At 60.7% G+C, this 12,500-nt stretch overlaps 2 non-coding genes and 1 pseudogene across 2 annotated transcripts; all 3 read left to right on the top strand.

Annotated features, from left to right (window-relative positions):
* The first annotated feature begins 7,620 nt into the window (after positions 1 to 7,620).
* LOC142794598 (small subunit ribosomal RNA) lies at positions 7,621 to 9,435 on the top strand. Its single transcript, XR_012892476.1, has one exon. It is a non-coding gene; the product is annotated as a small subunit ribosomal RNA (ribosomal RNA).
* A 1,719-nt stretch (positions 9,436 to 11,154) lies between these two features.
* On the top strand, positions 11,155 to 11,307 carry LOC142794605 (5.8S ribosomal RNA). Its single transcript, XR_012892482.1, has one exon. It is a non-coding gene; the product is annotated as a 5.8S ribosomal RNA (ribosomal RNA).
* A 1,154-nt stretch (positions 11,308 to 12,461) lies between these two features.
* Positions 12,462 to 12,500, top strand: part of LOC142794604 (large subunit ribosomal RNA) — a 4,296-nt pseudogene continuing 4,257 nt past the window's right edge.

Below are 12,500 nucleotides of genomic sequence, written 5' to 3'. Positions count from 1 at the left end.
CTTGGCACTTTTTGGCTGAGCCTGGCTGGCGGCCCACTCACTCGATCGCCATGTCTGTTTGCCACAGTTTTCCCGGTGGTGCCGCACCCGGGCTCGCCCCGGCTGACGCAGTTTTCGCGCCGCCCCGGCTGACGCGGTTTCGTGCCGCCCCGGCAGACGCGGTTTTTTGCGCCGCCCCGGCTGACGCGGTTTTTTGCCGCCCCGGCTGACGCAGTTCGGACTTGGCACTTTTCGGCTGTGCCTGGCTGGCGGCCCACTCACTCGATCGCCATGTCTGTTTGCCACAGTTTTCCCGGTGGTGCCGCACCCGGGCTCGCCCCGGCAGACGCGTTTTTTTTTTTTCTTTCGCCCCGGCTGACGCAGTTTTCGCGCCGCCCCGGCTGACGCGGTTTCGTGCCGCCCCGGCAGACGCGGTTTTTTGCGCCGCCCCGGCTGACGCGGTTTTTGCCGCCCCGGCTGACGCAGTTCGGACTTAGCACTTTTTGGCTGAGCCTGGCTGGTGGCCCACTCACTCGATCGCCATGTCTGTTAGCCACAGTTTTCCCGGTGGTGCCGCACCCGGGCTCGCCCCGGCTGACGCAGTTTTCGCGCCGCCCCGGCTGACGCGGTTTCGTGCCGCCCCGGCAGACGCGGTTTTCGCGCCGCCCCGGCTGACGCGGTTTTTGCCGCCCCGGCTGACGCAGTTCGGACTTAGCACTTTTCGGCTGTGCCTGGCTGGCGGCCCACTCACTCGATCGCCATGTCTGTTTGCCACAGTTTTCCCGGTGGTGCCGCACCCGGGCTCGCCCCGGCTGACGCAGTTTTCGCGCCGCCCCGGCTGACGCGGTTTCGTGCCGCCCCGGCAGACGCGGTTTTCGCGCCGCCCCGGCTGACGCGGTTTCGTGCCGCCCCGGCAGACGCGGTTTTTTGCCGCCCCAGCTGACGCAGTTCGGACTTAGCACTTTTTGGCTGAGCCTTGCTGGCGGCCCACTCACTCGATCGCCATGTCTGTTTGCCACAGTTTTCCCGGTGGTGCCGCACCCGGGCTCGCCCCGGCAGACGCGTTTTTTTTTTCTTTCGCCCCGGCTGACGCAGTTTTCGCGCCGCCCCGGCAGACGCGGTTTTCGCGCCGCCCCGGCAGACGCGGTTTTTTGCGCCGCCCCGGCTGACGCGGTTTTTTGCCGCCCCGGCTGACGCAGTTCGGACTTGGCACTTTTTGGCTGAGCCTGGCTGGCGGCCCACTCACTCGATCGCCATGTCTGTTTGCCACAGTTTTCCCGGTGGTGCCGCACCCGGGCTCGCCCCGGCTGACGCAGTTTTCGCGCCGCCCCGGCTGACGCGGTTTCGTGCCGCCCCGGCAGACGCGGTTTTTTGCGCCGCCCCGGCTGACGCGGTTTTTTGCCGCCCCGGCTGACACGGTTCGGACTTTGCACTTTTCGGCTGTGCCTGGCTGGCGGCCCACTCACTCGATCGCCATGTCTGTTTGCCACAGTTTTCCCGGTGGTGCCGCACCCGGGCTCGCCCCGGCAGACGCGTTTTTTTTTTTTTTTCTTTCGCCCCGGCTGACGCAGTTTTCGCGCCGCCCCGGCTGACGCGGTTTCGTGCCGCCCCGGCAGACGCGGTTTTTTGCGCCGCCCCGGCTGACGTGGTTTTTGCCGCCCCGGCTGACGCAGTTCGGACTTTGCACTTTTTGGCTGAGCCTGGCTGGCGGCCCACTCACTCGATCGCCATGTCTGTTTGCCACAGTTTTCCCGGTGGTGCCGCACCCGGGCTCGCCCCGGCAGACGCGTTTTTTTTTTTTCCTTCGCCCCGGCAGACGTGGTTCCCCCCCCCCCTCCGTCTTTCTTTTTGTTTTTTTTTTTCGCCGCGGCTGAAGTGGATTTTTCGGTGCCTCGACGCCCCGGTAGTCGCGGTTTTTCCGTTTCCGCACGGCCCCGGCTGACGCTGCTCGGTCACAGTCGCCTTTTGTGGTGATTGCAGACTTCTTGAGCGCGGGTGTTTTTTTTTTTTTGTTGTTGTTGTTGTTTTATTACGCATTCGCTCCAGCAGACGCTGTTTAGACTTTTTGTTTCCTCTTTTATCCTGCGACGAGGTGACGAGGTTTATTCGGTGCCCCGCCGCCCCGGCTGAAGTGATTTTTCCTGTCCCGTGCCGCCCCGGCTGACGCGGTTGGGACTTCGCGTTTGTTCGGCCGCCACGGGTTTTGGCGCACTCGCTCGGTTGCTTGTTGTTGCCACTTGTTGCGAACCCAGGTTTCTTGAGCGAGCGCGGGCGTTTTTTCTTCCTTTCTTTCTTTGTTCTATGTGTTAGCGAATCGGCCTTTAATATCACACGAGGACTCACAACCAACAATTTTCAGTTTGAAGTGTAAAAAATCTGCAGGTGTTGACGTAACTGACTTGCCCCGTACCCTTGAGTACATCCATGAAGTTCTCGTAGTACTACTAAATCGCATTATTCCAAGTGGAGAAATTCCCATAAACTTGCAAACCTCTACACGAAAATCGGTGCGCGTGATAAAGTTGAAAATTATCGTCCGATATCAAATGTGCCTTCTATAACACAAATTCTAGGAAAAAAAAAAAAAAAAAACACTTGTTCGCCGTTTTCTGTGCCGTGACTGGCAGCACTCCGGCGAAGCGAAACGGGGTCGATTCGAGCACGATATCGGCGTCTTTCGACGTGCTCGCCGGCGACCGTCGCACGAGTACGTCGCACGAGCGCGTCTGCCGGGGCGCCGTTTGCGAAGCCGACGCAAAAGTGGGAACCGCCGCTCGGATGATCGCCGCTTTCGGCAGAGTGAGTGTTGGCACTCCGGGGAAGCGAAACAGCGTGAATGCGCCCACGAAATCGGCGTATTTTGAAGTGCCCGCCGGCGACCGTCGCACGAGTACGGTAAACCGCGTCAGCCGGGGCGTAGTTCGGGACGCCGACGAAAAAGTGGGAAGCGCAACTCGGATCTTCGCCGTTTTTGCAGGAGTGAGTGGCGGCCCTCCTGCGAGACCAAGAAGCATCGATTCGTGCACGAATTCGGCGCCTTTCGACGTGATCGCCGGCGACCGTCGCTCGAGTAGGGCAAACCGCGTCTGCCGGGGCGGGCTTCGGGACGCCGATGCGAAAGTGGGAAACGCTGCTCGGATGTTCGCCGTTTTTGGCCGAGTGAGTGCTGGCACACGGGCGAAGCCAAACGGGGCCGATTACGGCACGATATCGGCGTCTTTCGACGTGCCCGCCGGCGACCGTCGCACGAGTACGGTAAACCGCGTCAGCCCGGGCGGAGTTCGGGACGCCGATGCGAAAGTGGAGAACGCCGCTCGGATCTTCGCCGTTTTTGGAGGAGTGAGTGGCGGCACTCCGGAGAAGCCAAGGAGCGCCAATTAGCGCACGATATCGGCGTCTTTCGACGCGCTCGCCGGCGACCGTCGCACGAGTAGGGCAAACCGCGTCTGCCGGGGCGGGGTTTACGACGCCGACGCAAAAGTGGGAACCGCCGCTCGGATGTTGGCCGTTTTTGGCAGAGTGAGTGCTGGCACTCCGGCGACGCGAAAGAGCGCGAATGCGCCCACGAAAGTGGCGTATTTGGACGTGCGTGACGGCGACCGCTGCAGGAGTACGAAAAACCACGTCAGCCGGGGCGAGCGACACACGGCGGTCTGGGTGCTTATCGCTGCTATTATAGGGGCACCCCGGCAGACGCAGAAAAAAAAAAAAAAATTTTCGACCTTCTTTTTTGCTGGTCGAGCTCGGGTAACCCAGGTCGCAATGGGAGCCGCGCACGAAAGCGGCGTCGCGAGACGCGTTCGCGGTCGCTAGTCGCACGAGCTCGGCAACCGCGTCAGCCGGCGCGGAGTTCGGGATGCCGACGGCTAAGTGGGTACCGCTGCTCGGATGTTCGCCGTTTTTGGCCGAGTGAGTGCTGGCACTCCGGTGAAGCCAAGGAGCGCCAATTCGTGCACGATATCGGCGTCTTTCGACGTGCCCGCCGGCCACCGCCGCACGAGTACGGCAAACCGCGTCTGCCGGGGCGGGGTTCGCGACGCGTACGCAATAGTGGGAACCGTCGCTCGGATGTTCGTCGTCTTTGGCCGAGCGAGTGCTGGCACTCCGGCGAAGCGAAACGGGGCCGATTCGGGCACGATATCGGCGTATTTCGACGTGCTCGCCGGCGACCGTCGCACGAGTACGGCAAAGCGCGTCTGCCGGGGCGAGGTTTGCGACGCCGACGAAAAAGTGGGAAGCGCCGCTCGGATCTTCGCCGTTTTTGCAGGAGTGAGTGGCGGCCCTCCTGCGAGACCAAGAAGCATCGACTCGCGCACGATATCGGTGTCTTTCGACGTGCCCGCCGGCCACCGCCGCACGAGTACGGCAAACCGCGTATGCCGGGGCGGGGTTGGCGACGCCGACGCAAAAGTGGGAACCGCCACTAGGATGTTCGCCGTTTTTGGCAGAGTGAGTGCTGGCACTCCGGCGAAGCGAAAGAGCGCGAATGCGCCCACGAAAGTGGCGTGTTTGGACGTGCTTGACGACGACCACCGCAGGAAAACGAAAAACCACGTCAGCCGGGGCGAGCGACCCATGGCGGTCTGGGTGCTTATCGCTGCTATTATAGGGGCACCCCGGCAGACGCAAAAAAAAAAAAAATTTTTTTTCGACATTCTTTTTTGCTCGTCGACCTCGGGTGACCCAGGTCGCAGTGGGAGCCGCGCACGAAAGCGGCGTCGCGAGACGGCTTCGCGGTCGCTAGTCGCACGAGCTCGGCAACCGCGTCTGCCGGGGCGGAGTTCGGGACGCCGACGGCTAAGTGGGAACCGCCGCTCGGATGTTCGCCGTTTGTGGCCGAGTGAGTGCTGGCACTCCGGCGAAGCCAAACGGGGCCGATTCCGGCACGATATCGGCGTCTTTCTACGTGCTCGCCGGCGACCGTCGCACGAGTACGGCAAAGTGCGTCTGCCGGGGCGGGGTTTGCGACGCGTACGCAATAGTGAGAACCGTCGCTCGGATGTTCGTCGTCTTTCGCCGAGCCAGTGCTGGCAATCCGGCGAAGCCGAACGGAGCCGATTCGGGCACGATATCGGCGTCTTTCCACGTGCTCGCCGGCGACCGTCGCACGAGTACGGTAAACCGCGTCAGCCGGGGCGGAGTTCGGGACGCCGATGCGAAAGTGGGAAGCGCCGCTCGGATCTTCGCCGTTTTTGGAGGAGTCAGTGGCGGCACTCCGGTGAAGCCAAGGTGCGCCAATTCGCGCACGATATCGGCGTCTTTCGACGTGCCCGCCGGCCACCGTCGCACGAGTACGGCAAACCTCGTCTGCCGGGGCGGGGTTTGCGACGCCGACGCAAAAGTGGGAACCGCCGCTCGGATGTTCGCCGTTTTTGGCAGAGTGAGTGCTGGCACTCCGGCGAAGCGAAAGAGCGCGAATGCGCCCACGAAAGTGGCGTGTTTGGACGTGCTTGACGACGACCACCGCAGGAAAACGAAAAACCACGTCAGCCGGGGCGAGCGACCCATGGCGGTCTGGGTGCTTATCGCTGCTATTATAGGGGCACCCCGGCAGACGCAAAAAAAAAAAAAAATTTTTTTCGACATTCTTTTTTGCTCGTCGACCTCGGGTGACCCAGGTCGCAGTGGGAGCCGCGCACGAAAGCGGCGTCGCGAGACGGCTTCGCGGTCGCTAGTCGCACGAGCTCGGCAACCGCGTCTGCCGGGGCGGAGTTCGGGACGCCGACGGCTAAGTGGGAACCGCCGCTCGGATGTTCGCCGTTTGTGGCCGAGTGAGTGCTGGCACTCCGGCGAAGCCAAACGGGGCCGATTCCGGCACGATATCGGCGTCTTTCTACGTGCTCGCCGGCGACCGTCGCACGAGTACGGCAAAGTGCGTCTGCCGGGGCGGGGTTTGCGACGCGTACGCAATAGTGAGAACCGTCGCTCGGATGTTCGTCGTCTTTCGCCGAGCCAGTGCTGGCACTCCGGCGAAGCCGAACGGAGCCGATTCGGGCACGATATCGGCGTCTTTCCACGTGCTCGCCGGCGACCGTCGCACGAGTACGGTAAACCGCGTCAGCCGGGGCGGAGTTCGGGACGCCGATGCGAAAGTGGGAAGCGCCGCTCGGATCTTCGCCGTTTTTGGAGGAGTCAGTGGCGGCACTCCGGTGAAGCCAAGGTGCGCCAATTCGCGCACGATATCGGCGTCTTTCGACGTGCCCGCCGGCCACCGTCGCACGAGTACGGCAAACCTCGTCTGCCGGGGCGGGGTTTGCGACGCCGACGCAAAAGTGGGAACCGCCGCTCGGATGTTCGCCGTTTTTGGCAGAGTGAGTGCTGGCACTCCGGCGAAGCGAAAGAGCGTGAATGCGCCCACGAAAGTAGCGTATTTGGACGTGCTTGACGGCGACCGCCGCAGGAGTACGAAAAACCACGTCAGCCGGGGCGAGCGACCCACGGCGGTCTGGGTGCTTATCGCTGCTATTATAGGGGCACCCCGGCAGACGCAGAAAGAAAAAAAAAAATGGGGACATGGCGTGCGTCACCGTGCGGCTTCGCAGCGTTGCCGAAGTCGCCGAGCCCTTCGACTGAGCCGAACGGCGGACAGGGAACGTTGGTCGGCCGTTCTAACCTGTCGGTGCCACGCCGAGACGTCGTTAAGGAAAACCGCGTCGTGGGCCTCTACGACGCCGTCGAGTCGTTGTACGTTTGGTGTCCAGCGTGTCGGCGGCGAGTAGCGGACACGTCGTTCACGACTTCGGTCTTTCGCAGTCGACGCGAACTTGCGGAGAGTCGTGGTGCCTCACGTTTTCGGCAGAAACCGCGGCGGAATTTTCCCGTGCGTGCGCGCACGACCTCGGTGCTGTGCCGTCAGCGTAGTGTTGCACAAACTCGTGGCCTACCCAAGGTGCGGTACGTTTGCGGCCGTATCCTCGGTGGGAATTTCGTGAGTAGGGTCGCAAATTCTACGACCTCGGCGGGTTTGAGAGCGACGTAGACTTGTGGCACGCTCAACATGCCACACGTTTCGGGGCACACCCGCGGTGAAATTTTCTCGAGTACGCTCGTATTAGGGCCCAAGGAGGTCTGGGTACTTATCGCTGCTATTATGTGGGGGTTCTCGTGAGCGGCGTACGCGAAAGCGACCGGGTGTCTGATATGCGGCGGGCTTCGGCCTCGTCAAGCGTGTCCTCGGGTCTGCTCCAGGGGAATCCACGGCAGTCGTCTGCAGCCTCATCCGCTTGATGCGTTAGGGGCTGGTTGTCGGACGGTGCCGTTTTACCACGATATCGAGGTGTGTTCCGTGTCGTCCTCGGGCGATTCAGATGCGAAAGCGCCGAAGACGCGGGCGTGACCCGTCGTCTGGCGGCTTTGCAGTCTCGGCTCCGTTGCTAGTTCCGGCCGGTCCACCGACAGTGCAGCGGGCTTGGGCAACCCGCACGGCGCGACCGAGTCGATGCAACGAAAAAGAGCGAGCATGAACGTGCTTCTTGCCGCACGGCTCCCACTCGTCTTTCGGGAAGGTTGTGCCGTAGCGAGCTCGAACGCCGTCATCTCGGAGTGCAAAATAAGCGTGTTGGGGCGCCTGAAGGTGGCCTCCGCCGCACACAGACTGCGTCCGGCCCGCCGAGGGCGAGGACGGACGCGCAGTCGAACGATTACCTGGTTGATCCTGCCAGTAATCATATGCTTGTCTCAAAGATTAAGCCATGCATGTCTAAGTACATGCCGAAATAAGGCGAAACCGCGAATGGCTCATTAAATCAGTTATGGTTCCTTAGATCGTTTCTTCCTACTTGGATAACTGTGGCAATTCTAGAGCTAATACATGCAGTGAGCCTGGAGCCCTTTGGGTAACGGGTGCTTTTATTAGACCAAGATCGATCGGGTTTCGGCCCGTATTGTGTGGTGACTCTGGATAACTTTGTGCTGATCGCATGGCCACGAGCCGGCGACGTTTCTTTCAAGTGTCTGCCTTATCAACTTTCGATGGTAGGTTACTTGCTTACCATGGTTGTTACGGGTAACGGAGAATCAGGGTTCGATTCCGGAGAGGGAGCCTGAGAAACGGCTACCACATCCAAGGAAGGCAGCAGGCGCGCAAATTACCCACTCCCGGCACGGGGAGGTAGTGACGAAAAATAACAATACGGGACTCTTTTGAGGCCCCGTAATTGAAATGAGTACACTCTAAATCCTTTAACGAGGATCAATTGGAGGGCAAGTCTGGTGCCAGCAGCCGCGGTAATTCCAGCTCCAATAGCGTATACTAAAGCTGCTGCGGTTAAAAAGCTCGTAGTTGGATCTCAGTTCCAGACGAGTAGTGCATCTACCCGATGCGACGGCTCGGACTGAACATCATGCCGGTTCTTTCTTGGTGCACTTCATTGTGTGCCTCGAGATGGCCGGTGCTTTTACTTTGAAAAAATTAGAGTGCTCAACGCAGGCGAGTCGCCTGAATAAACTTGCATGGAATAATAGAACAAGACCTCGTTTCTGTTCTGTTGGTTTTTGGAATACGAGGTAATGATTAAGAGGGACGGACGGGGGCATTCGTATTGCGGCGCTAGAGGTGAAATTCTTGGACCGTCGCAAGACGAACTACTGCGAAAGCATTTGCCAAGAATGTTTTCATTGATCAAGAACGAAAGTCAGAGGTTCGAAGGCGATCAGATACCGCCCTAGTTCTGACCATAAACGATGCCAACCAGCGATCCGCCTGAGTTACTCAAATGACTCGGCGGGCAGCTTCCGGGAAACCAAAGTATTTGGGTTCCGGGGGAAGTATGGTTGCAAAGCTGAAACTTAAAGGAATTGACGGAAGGGCACCACCAGGAGTGGAGCCTGCGGCTTAATTTGACTCAACACGGGAAAACTTACCCGGCCCGGACACTGGGAGGATTGACAGATTGAGAGCTCTTTCTTGATTCGGTGGATGGTGGTGCATGGCCGTTCTTAGTTGGTGGAGCGATTTGTCTGGTTAATTCCGATAACGAACGAGACTCTAGCCTATTAAATAGGTGCGGGGTTCCCAGCACCTTACAACCTTCTTAGAGGGACAAGCGGCTCCTAGCCGCACGAAACAGAGCAATAACAGGTCTGTGATGCCCTTAGATGTCCGGGGCCGCACGCGCGCTACACTGAAGGAAGCAGCGTGTCTTTATCCCTGTCTGAAAAGACTGGGTAACCCGTGGAACTTCTTTCGTGATTGGGATAGGGGCTTGCAATTGTTCCCCTTGAACGAGGAATTCCCAGTAAGCGCGAGTCATAAGCTCGCGTTGATTACGTCCCTGCCCTTTGTACACACCGCCCGTCGCTACTACCGATTGAATGATTTAGTGAGGTCTTCGGACCGATGTCCGGCGCGGCCTTTCGGTTGCGCCGGTCTGTTGGAAAGATGACCAAACTTGATCATTTAGAGGAAGTAAAAGTCGTAACAAGGTTTCCGTAGGTGAACCTGCGGAAGGATCATTAACGGATTGTGAAGGGTGAGCGCCTCAGCTGCGTCTGCGCCCGACACTTTCTGCCGCTGACCCCGTTTGGACGCGGGGTCGGCTTTTCCCCACGGGGCTGCCTGAATGTGGAGCGGCACCCCGTGACAAATTGTTGCGCCCAGCGGACGCCAACACCGCGACCTTGGACGGTCGGCCAGGTGGCGGACGCGGGTACAAACGGCGCAACGCACTCATAGGTCGGCTTTCGACCCGCCACTGCACCGTGGCTCGAAGCGCTCGAAATGCGCGACCCGACCGCTGCGGGACCGCCTAGTACTGTAAACAGGAGCGGCGGAGCGCGAACGGCGAGTCGTGGTTACGTCGGTAGAAGGCGAGGCTGCGCGTTCCCGAAACGCCAGCCGAGTGCCCTCCCGACCGTTCGAGCGTGCAAGAACGAGACCCGACAATCGCGCGGCGACTGCCAAGTACGAGAGGAACGGCACAAGCGTCGGCGGTCGGTCAAGGAACTGGCGATGTGACGGGTCCGCTGTGCACCAGTGCATACCGTCCCGCCGTCCGCGGCAAGCGCCTCCGCGTCCTCGGGTGACGGAGGCTGCCGGTCGGTTCTTGCAGGCGAGGGATCTCGCTGGCACCGGTTCGCGTTGACGCGCGGCCGGTCATGGCACGGCGATGCGACGGCCGAGGTGCGCAGTACTCGATGGAGGAACCGCACGCTCCGATGACCGTCCCGCCCTCCGCGGCGTATGCGTACCGACCGTAATGGTTGCAGCAGCGCCGGCCGGCTTTTGAATTCGCCACACGAAACACGGTGCGAGATCGCGGTTAGGGGAGCGTCGACGTTGCCAGGCGTTTTGCTTGCTGCCGAGGGAAAGGCGGCACGGCCACGTCGCGCTCGTCGCGATTAGCGGGTCTGCGCGCTTTGGGAAGGTGCCGCAACGACTTGCCGAAAGAGGAAGCACGGAAGAACGAGGGACTTGGACGTCCCGACAATTGAACGCACTTGCGGCCAGGCCCTTGCTGGCTTCGTTCTTCCGCCTCGAGTAGGCTCGTACGCGGCTCCGGCGCCGAAAGTGGTCCTTGGCACCGACTTCGGTGGACGTGGGAAGTGCCGCGCAAGTACGGCGCGCCTGGCTCCACCTGTTGGCTAAAGTAGGCAGCCGGATCGGCATTTTGGTGTGCGGTGGCAAACCGTGGATGCGAAAAAAGCTTGTGCGATTTCGTGGAACAAAAAGCGGGGGTCCCCCTTTTTATGCGGAGGAGACCGACCCGCCCGCCGTGGTGAACCGCGACGCCACGGTAAAAACGGGAGAGGCTTGTCGATGGGACCGTGCATCCCGCGCTCCACGGAGGCCGGGAGGCGGCCGCCCGAGGAAATGTGTAGCCGTCGAGGCCCGCATCTGCGTGCACTCTTATCCAAATGGGTGTACCGCAGGCATTTTCTGGTTAGGCGGGCCAATGAGAGCGAGCACACAACGATACCTACGGGTCCGGCTTGGAGAACCGGCTTCGACGCCTCCCGAGTATTTATAGAGGGGTGGACCACGAAAGCACTCGCAAGTAGCGGAAGCGAAACGCCGTCCGAAACACACCGTTTGCTCGATTTGCGGCAGCCGAAAAAGGCGCGGCAGAGTTTTGGAGTCCAAGCGTGCGCTGAAAAGCGCCCTTCTTGGCCACTGTTTGGCCGAGTGCCAGAAACGTTTGGTTTTGACTGTACGGAATTGAACAAACACTTTTTCACGACTCTAAGCGGTGGATCACTCGGTTCTCGGGTCGATGAAGAACGCAGCCAGCTGCGAGACTTGGTGTGAATTGCAGGACACACTGAGCACTGATTCTTTGAACGCACATTGCGGCCTTGGGTCTTCCCTTGGCTTCGTCTGTCTGAGGGTCGGATCACATATCAAGAGAGCCTTCGGCGCACAAGGGAACGTGAGCCGTCGACTCGTTTTGACCGCGTCGGCAACACGGACAGCACGCTGAACACCTCACAGCGAGCGCCAACAGCGGCCACTCAAGGGCGAGACGGTGGCGACCGTCGTGCCAGAGCCCAACCGAAACGGGGGCGACCGACTGCATTGAGGATGTGGCACCTCGTTGAGACCGCCGCAGGACTTCGAGTCGGAAGGAAGCCTGCAGGGAAAGTGCGGTCGAGGTTGCGTACTCCTCTCTGCGACCGGGCGCGCAAGAGCTGCGAGAGCCACGGACGCGCAACTTTAACGCACGGTAAACACGAGGAGCGAAAGCCGGCCAGCAAAGCTTCTCCAGCCGTGCGCAAAGTGCGCGAGATCGCAGCCTTGCGTTGCGCTTGTTGCCCTCGAAGTAAGCAGGGTGTCCCGTAGACCGGGCGCTCGAACACGCTGCGGGGCCGTGCCTCCTCCAGGCTTTGCCGCGCGAACAGGGAACGTTCGCGCGCAAAGCGCAGGGAGGTGAGGAGGCTGCGCCCGACGTTTGCGGTTCGCTGCGTACGCGGTTGATGCGGAGAGCACGGCGCGACGACTTGCCGCGAAGCGGAAAAAGTCTCCCGCACGAGTTGGCGAAACGTTGGCGAAGCTTAAGGCGTTCTCGTCGTAGTCCGCCGTCGGTCTAAGTGCTTCGCAGTTCCCGTCCCGTTCAAAAAACTGGGCCACTCCAGTTGGGGCGGGGGCGACGCTACACGAGACGATGCCTCTCGCCAGGCTGCGTGGCTGCCCTTGCGGCGGCGGCGACTGGCCTCGGCGGTGTTTGGGCTTTCGACACGGTCGTTTATCACGCAACTGCTCGGACGACGCACGCGCGCAGCGGAATGCCGCTTGCCAGCCTTGTGAAGATGTGACCCTGTACAGGGTTGCGGGCGCACTTGGTAGGGCGTCGTACTCGGTTCGCGATGGGTTTACGAACGTGTCCCGTCACTTCCACGTCACACCGGTTGTGCGCCGCACGCGTGCAGCGGGGAAGCCGATTGCCAGCCTTGTGAAGAAGTGGCCCTGTACAGGGTTGCGGGCGCACTTGGTAGGGCGAGCGCACGCGGTCGTGCAGGAAGTTGATGGAAGCGAATGTATCCGCTGTCGACCTCAGATCAGGCGAGACAACCCGCTGAATTTAAGC

This window comes from Rhipicephalus microplus, unplaced genomic scaffold (genome assembly GCF_043290135.1).
Source record: "Rhipicephalus microplus isolate Deutch F79 unplaced genomic scaffold, USDA_Rmic scaffold_462, whole genome shotgun sequence".
NCBI classification, from domain to species: Eukaryota; Metazoa; Arthropoda; class Arachnida; order Ixodida; family Ixodidae; genus Rhipicephalus; species Rhipicephalus microplus.
The sequence above is the reverse complement of the archived record's forward strand: the minus strand, read 5'-3'. Positions and strand labels throughout refer to the sequence as shown.